The 7,840-nt window shown below is 29.3% G+C and overlaps 1 protein-coding gene across 1 annotated transcript in view; it reads right to left on the bottom strand.

Moving 5' to 3' along the window:
* The window catches only part of LOC108912658, a 27,417-nt gene extending 22,864 nt beyond the window's left edge, over positions 1–4,553 (bottom strand). Inside the window, exon 1 of the mRNA XM_018717964.1 lies at positions 4,472–4,553. The gene's annotated coding sequence lies outside the window, so the exon portion shown is untranslated. The remainder of the gene's footprint in view (positions 1–4,471) is intronic.
* Positions 4,554–7,840: the final 3,287 nt, after the last annotated feature.

Here is a 7,840-nt window from a genome sequence, read left to right as displayed (position 1 = left end):
CTGATCTGAACCCTCTAGATTTCTTTGTTTGGGGATATTTGAAGACATTAGTGTATGGTACTCCTGTAAATAGCCTGGAAGAGCTGCAGCTACGGATTAATCAAAAGTGTCAAGAAATCCAAACCAAGGAGGGTGTTTTCGAAAGAGTTCGAATATCGTTGAGACGAAGATGTCGTGCCTGCTTGGAAATGGACGGAGGGCACTTTGAACATCTTCTGTAACTTTGTTTTTTGTTTGTTAAAAGTTTCCTTTGTCGGTTTATTCCTAATAAAATAAAATGTTTGAAAAACGAATAGTGGTCCATATATCCGCAACCGTTACTTTGCGGACCCATGTTTATTAAGACTTTTCTGCTTATTTTGGTTCATACTATTACCACCTGAAATATTTTACACTCTTTTCTTAACACCCTGTATATTGTCGTATCGGTTATCTCCTTAGTCTATTCAATTTCTCCTAAGACTGATGGAGTAGATAAGATAATATAATTACCTTAGGAAAACAGTGACATTCTCAAAAGAGACCATCGTTAATTTAGTCAAAGATTTCTTACTCTCATTGATTTCTCACGTTATTTTTGAGTTTGTCTTTCATATCCTCCATATTGGATCTTAATGTACCATATGCATCCTGTCATGTCTTCACATCTTAATTCATCCCGTTCTGTTTACATTTTTATATAACAGTTTACAAACTTTTCTCAATATCAAAACTGCAACCCTCAAAAGCTCTCTTTGCCTATTGGCGCGGTCGACGATTATAGATTTTTTTGTTTCTCGAAATTTTCATGGGTTTCTTCTAAGAACAGTATAGAACAATACCTAAGCTTCTATTAACATGAAAGAAAGAAATGGAACATATTCTAGAAACATAGTGAAAAAATAAGTAAATAAATATATAAACAAAGTACCTATTCGCAGGTTATTTTCGTTCCACTATGTACTATGTACATATTTAGTAAGTCAAGCTTTTGTAAACGTTTATTTCATTTTTGAAGACCTTTACAATTTATTATAAAAACTTTCATTAAAATCAAATTATAAAGTTGCAAAATAATATAACACTTCCTAACATAAAGAAGGATGAATATAAAAAACAGCTTCATCACACAATACATTATTAGTAAAATATTGAACGATTTCACCAAAGATTAATGTTAAAAATTAAGACAAAACGGGTACCTATACCAACCAAAACAAAATTATTAGTAGCGACATAAAACATCCCGTAAATTTTTTTATTCGAAAGCAATCTGAATTTAATAATAAGTTATGAATAAATGTTAATATAAAAGTAAAATATACAAACTTTTGTATAACAGTAGTTGAGTTAGCTAAGTAATGTGTAGTGAAACAAGAATATTTAGGAAAATTTTAACAGATATGTTAGAGAAAAAGAATAAATAACATTGAAGTACCTTTATACAAAACCCAAAATAAAATAAATAATATAACAAACTGACATTGTTTTTCGAAGATGTGCTCAAAGGTTGTTTATTTAAAAACTGAGTCACCCTATTACATATATATGGGGTGCCCCGGTACTTGATACAAACAGTTCTTAATTTATTTTTTTTTCAGAAGGGCCTTCGTTAACAAGTGACCGACCCTCAAAGGTGAAAATTAAAAAGTTATTTTTATTTACAGTCTCTAAACTATTAACTTCAGCATTATGCTTTGGTGATCGATAACACATGCGTACAGCTTGTTTTTGATGTTGTAAGTAAAACTTCAATATGACCAGAATGCCAGAGACGGACTATGCCCAATGGTTAACAACCCAGAATTTTTGCATAGATGACGATCGCAATCTGCCTGTATAAAAAATAAGTTCCCTGAAGAATTTGCTAACTATAATAGCCTCTTAATAGCCTCTTGGTTCAACGGTAAAATTAACAATTTAGGAATTATTTGTGATCTTATGTCACAGTGTACAGTGAAAAGCGCCTCCACGTTTTTTGTTTTTAATTTTTAATTGGACATAATTACTATGTTAGAACCGTACATATTTTTAAAATAAGAATCTAGAAAACCTTACTGTCTGCTAATGTAATTTTCACTAACAACATTTGACAAACACACTTTATACATAACACAAAATAGAAAAACAAAACAAGAATAAGTTAAAGTAAGGTAAGTATTCAACTCCAGACTATTATCGTTGGCAAATTCTCCAAAGAACTTATTTTTGATACAGACAGATTGCGATCATCATCTAGATAAAAATTCTGGGTTGTTAACCATTGGGCATAGTCCGTCCCTGACGTTCTATGCATAATGAAGTTTCACTTACATCAAAAAGAAGGTGTACGCAAGTGTTATCGATCACCAAAGCATCATGCTAAAGTTAATAGTTTAGAGACTGTAAATAAAAGTAACTTTTTAATTTTTACCTTTTAGGGACCGAAACTTGTGAACGAAGGCCCGTATGAAAAAAATTTATATGAAGAACTGATATTATTTTGACCTCATCTAAACAAATACACTCGACTTTTTTGTATCAAGTATCGGGACACTCTGTATATACATGGTTCTTCACAGTAAGTGGCCTATTAAGCCTTTCAGAGGAATCAAAGACAATATGACTCTGAAATTTTGTTTACGGGGGTTATCAGATATGTTCTCTGCAATGAAAATAATGCCATCAACGTAGCACTTCCGATTATACCAAAAGTAGTTTGTCCTGGAGAGACGAAACGTCCCATATAAAAATTGATTATGCCATTCGATAGAGGGTAAAAAGTTGCCATGAAAAAGTGTTCTTCTTTTTTCAATATCATCTCAAACAAGCTAAAATTAAACAAAAACGGATTTCCAAAATTTCGGATTTTTTTTCAAATATTTCGAAAACTAATTATGTTAGCCTTGATTTTTTAGGGCCATAATGTTGGTCCCCTGATTATGCAACTTTTTAAGCTACTTCGTGTCTCTTACCGTTTCAGAGATCCCTGTAGTGAGAAGCGAATTTGTAACAGCCTGTATATTAAAGTAACTGTAATAAATGGTTGCCCGTGAAAAAAGCTTAACAATTCGTACATAAATTGATTTTCACCAGTGCGACATGTTGATAATTTTATTCCAGTATAACTTATATTGTTGCGTAAAACATAAATAGGTAAATGTGATGAGTATATTTATTAGAAGACAATAAAATAAAATTTGTATTTAATGATGAAAAAATAAACGTAAATATACGTATACCTTGTTACGTATGTCTTTTACCCAATGCTGTGTAGAATCTTTCTTCCACCGTTTAAAAAAATATATTTTAGAATAAATATTTTATATTGTTTTTTTTTAATAGAAAATGGGTAACAGAGTATATTCAATTGTCGTCTTAGCTTTAGAACTTTAATGAACCAGGGCATAAATAAATCGTTTTCTTGATACTGAGTATTAAAATTAACTATTAGTTGAAAATATCGCATATTTATTTAAATATCATTAAATAGTTTGACTTAGATAATTGAAAGTTGCATTAATAATACAGTTAATTAAAGGCAACAATTCACTGAATAGGAATGATAAAATCTGTCGGCTAAACAATGAGTATTTTAAAAAACTTGATTGGAGTGCATTTAATTTTTAATATTTCTAAGGAAAAATGTGTCTCCTATAGCCATATTCGAGTTATTACCTTATAAATTTTAAATCAAGCTATCCGTACGATACCATAAATCTATAACAAGTTTAAAATTATTTTTTTCTTACACTGAAAAAGCAGGCAAATACAAAACACATCACTTTATATCGCGCACTTAAGTTGTTAACGTTTGGAAAACCTAACTATTTCGTTATTAAAACTAAAATAAAGAAAAAAAAATGAAAACTATGTCACAAGTAACTTCAGACAACTCTAAAATTATTCTAAAACTGTAATAATTACTCGTTCGCAAAAAAAGTATGAGTTTTCCTTAGCAACGCAATTTTAAATAGAATACTGAAACTATTAAAACTCAAAAAAGTTGTTACCTCAGAAATTTTTAATTATCTGAAGAATAATTAGGCATCACAGCTCCCAAAAAAATTAAAATTTCTCATTATATTCTATTCTATAGATCCATAATCTGCGAATTCTTTTAAAAACAGTGCAGTTTTATGTTAGATCTCGGAAATTCTATTAACCCTGGAATTAGTACCTATAAGTTTATAATATCTAAATATATAAATCCATATATCTCTAGCATTGATACATTGAATAAATTAACAATTTTCAGGATGAGCTACTTGAACACATCCTTAAATTTTGAAAACAACAATAAACCTGTGTAATTCTATTACTCAATCTATATCTCCAAAAAATAAAAAGTTACCGATGTTAGGGGATACAAAATATGTTTTAGTCTGTAACTTTTTTGAAGTGATAAATTTCATTTGAATTTGACAGCTTACCAGAAATAAATACACATAATATTTACGCAAACAAATAAACTCACTTTTTTAATGTGTTTCGAAAAAGAAAACATACTTACGTAGTTTTTGCAAAGAACAAAAATGTTATGCACAAAATATTTCACGAAATATCTAGGAACACTGCTACACGCGAAAGGGCAGCATTCTAATATGTATTTCATTCTCCAATCAGCATTAAAGATTTCTTACCAATTAGGATTAAGCTAAAGGAGAAATGGTTTTGATGAGTTGCGCAAAGTGAACGGACAAACTTTTATATATATTTATATATATTTTTATTTATATTTAAATATAGTTTTCAAAAATAAAGGCTAGTTTGCTATACCATAAGTAAACAGTTTCGGAGTAAAGATAAAAGTGAGAAACGGATTGCTATACATATACATAATGTTTTTTAAATTTTATACTTTCCATAACTTTTATACGGATTGTCTGATTGATGGCAGGACATAACAGATTTGATGAGAACAATTGCCCTGTTGCTAAATTGTCATTTTTGGACCAAATTACTCCCATTTAATAGTAAGGACTGGGGTGTAAAGACGGGCAAAAAAAATAAATGAAAGAGGAAACTCTACTTAAATTTTAAATGGGAAATAAGAACCCAGTTTGTACATTTCTCTTGCTGTATTCATTATATTATAAGCAGACATTTTTATGGTACCTTATTCAAGGTTCTTTGAACCTTTCATTTTTTTTTGCTTTTTTATTTATTATTTATGTACTACATTTACATTTCCATCCAAATCCAACTTGATCTAAATAGACCTAACATTTACAAATATTTCAAGTTCTTCACAAAGCGTCGAAATGAGTACACTAGTTTTAACGCTTCTTTGCAGTTGCCAATAAATTTTCTTTCAGCATGACGAAGAGGAACAACGTGTTCAGACATTATTACAATATTTTAATCTAAGAATAAATTATCGTATTTTCATAAAACTTCTTGAAGGAAATAAAGTCCAAGTATATTTTGCAATGTATGTGCAGGTTTTGGTTGTGCTTCACTTGCAATTTGATACTGTCCTATTAGCAGTGATTTAGAACCACTGTAATATTGGTGGTGTTCTTAGCGATGCAATAGGCCTTGGTTCTATTGTTGGTGTTCTTGGAGGAGAATGCCGAATTTCATGTAAGGTGTCCCTATTTTCATCAAATTAATTAATTATCTGCGTAATTGTCTATTTGTTATATAAGCTGGTTCAAACAACCAGTATGAAGAAAATTTAGTGGATATATATTAGTTTTTATAAACCCTTTGAATGTTCATAGCTTTCGTATATACATTTTCGACAAGCTTGCAAATTTACAATATGGTCTCAGTACTTCTGAAGTGTAATAGTGTAATACGTGCTTAATGGTGACATAAAACTAACGTTCAAATGGTTGTAAACGATGAGTCGTATGTGGGAGTAAACATAGCATAAACATTTAGATAGTTTTTTAATATCATCATTATTTCGTCTCGTCGATATTATAAATGCGGTCAGCTAGTATTTGATATTTCAGAGAGCAATGAAAATTATTTTTATTAAAACCTATGTCTCTAGGCTCGAGTGTCCGAATTTTAATATTCGGATTTAGGATTCCTGGTCCTATCTGGTTTTTCCTTATACTGTCCCATTGCGAAAACCAAATAAAAAAATATATATAACCAAAAAAAACTTCAAAAACGCAAAAGGGGATGATATCACATTTTATCCGACTGTTTGGTATTCCGTTTTGTCCAACTATGAAGCTCGAAATATTTAAATCGTTTATAGGCTTGATAATGAGCAATTGAAAACTTTTTTGTTTAAAACAGTCCAAATTTTAAAGGTTTAAAGGTTAAGTTTTAAAGGTTTAAAGGTTTTGAATAAAATGCGGCAAAATTTTATCTAGGACGCCTAGTTTTAAAAGTAGAATAAACTACATACAGGGTGTTTATAAAGTACCCTAGTGGGCAAAAAAAAACAGTGGTAATGCTGTCAATGTGTCAATATTTGCGTCTCTATCTGTTAAGTTAAATCAATACATCGTTTTTTCTTTATATAGAAATTTTTAGTTGTATCAAAAACTTATTTTATTGAAGCACAGTGTAAATAATCAATGTTTTTTAGTATCTTTCCTATACTGCTTTTATACAAATTGCGCTTGTTGGATTTTTTTTTAGCCTGCACATTTGTATAATTAATAAGTATTTCCTAACAAGTAATTTAAGAAAATGTCCAGAAGTCAATATCTGGTTTTCACTTTAGGAATTTTCAGTGGTTTAAAATATAATGAAATTTTAGTGACATAATAAAATACAGTGACGAGGAGCAAGTATCTATGTAGCACTTTAAAATTATGTATGGCCTAAAATTAAGTGAACATTTAATTCATTTCTTTCATTATTTAGTTTTCCACACAGTCTACAACATTTAAAAAATTAATCAAATCATACTGATCTCTTGATAAAAAGAAAAAAATTATAACTATAAAAAGATCCATTTCATGGAAACAATAACTTACTGTTTCTTACTGTTTTTTAAATGCTGACCTCATTGTGTATTTTTTTTATAAATTTTGGTCATCAGAAAACAACTTTCTCGTAATCCACACTAAGTTCAAAATGCACATTGCTTAATTCATTTATTGCGAAATTCATTATGAAGATCTGTTATGAAAAATAACATAATAAAATATGTATCTCTATTAACCATTAAATCATTTTAATAACTGCAATTTTCAACGTAGATATATAATAATAAATACTAAAAATGGCAATGAAATCACATTCTTCTCATTATTGCACACACCTTGTATACATGTGCATATATACGTTCAACGAATTTGTAGATATATAATAACAAATACTAAAAATGGCAATGAAATCACATTCTTCTCATTATTGCACACACCTTGTATACATGTGCATATATACGTTCAACGAATCATTGATAAAATGTTGACAATTGATAAAAGTACAAAACATCAAAACAGATTGCTGTACATGATTTCTTAATTAATGCTATTAGATAGAAGATATTTAATGTAGGGTATTATTCTACATGGTAATATAAATCCCATCCTTATGTTTTTAGTATATTGTTTAGGTTTATTTTACATGATCTTTCGATTTGAAACTACATATTTATTGTGGGTTTCCTTAGAGAGTTTCATTTCTTATAAGTATGTGGATAGTATATTCTGTCAAACTGTAAACTGTTTAAAAAATTTAAACAGGCAGTGAACTTCTGCCATACAAGCTATTTACAAAAAATGTTTTCTTATTTCGATATCTTACTTGGAAATGAATCCATTCAATAATGCAGGGTGTTTTATTAAGAATAAGAAATGTTATGTTGGTTGTCAAAATTGGGATTTTTGCTTCGAAAACCAATGCACCAACTGAATTAAAACTTTCAGAATGTATTTTTTTAAGAAGGGAATTAAAAAATTGTATT

Source organism: Anoplophora glabripennis, unplaced genomic scaffold, assembly GCF_000390285.2.
Source record: "Anoplophora glabripennis isolate ALB-LARVAE unplaced genomic scaffold, Agla_2.0 scaffold937, whole genome shotgun sequence".
NCBI lineage: Eukaryota > Metazoa > Arthropoda > Insecta > Coleoptera > Cerambycidae > Anoplophora > Anoplophora glabripennis.
Note: the sequence above shows the minus strand (reverse complement) of the source record. Positions and strands in the feature narration are given on the sequence as shown.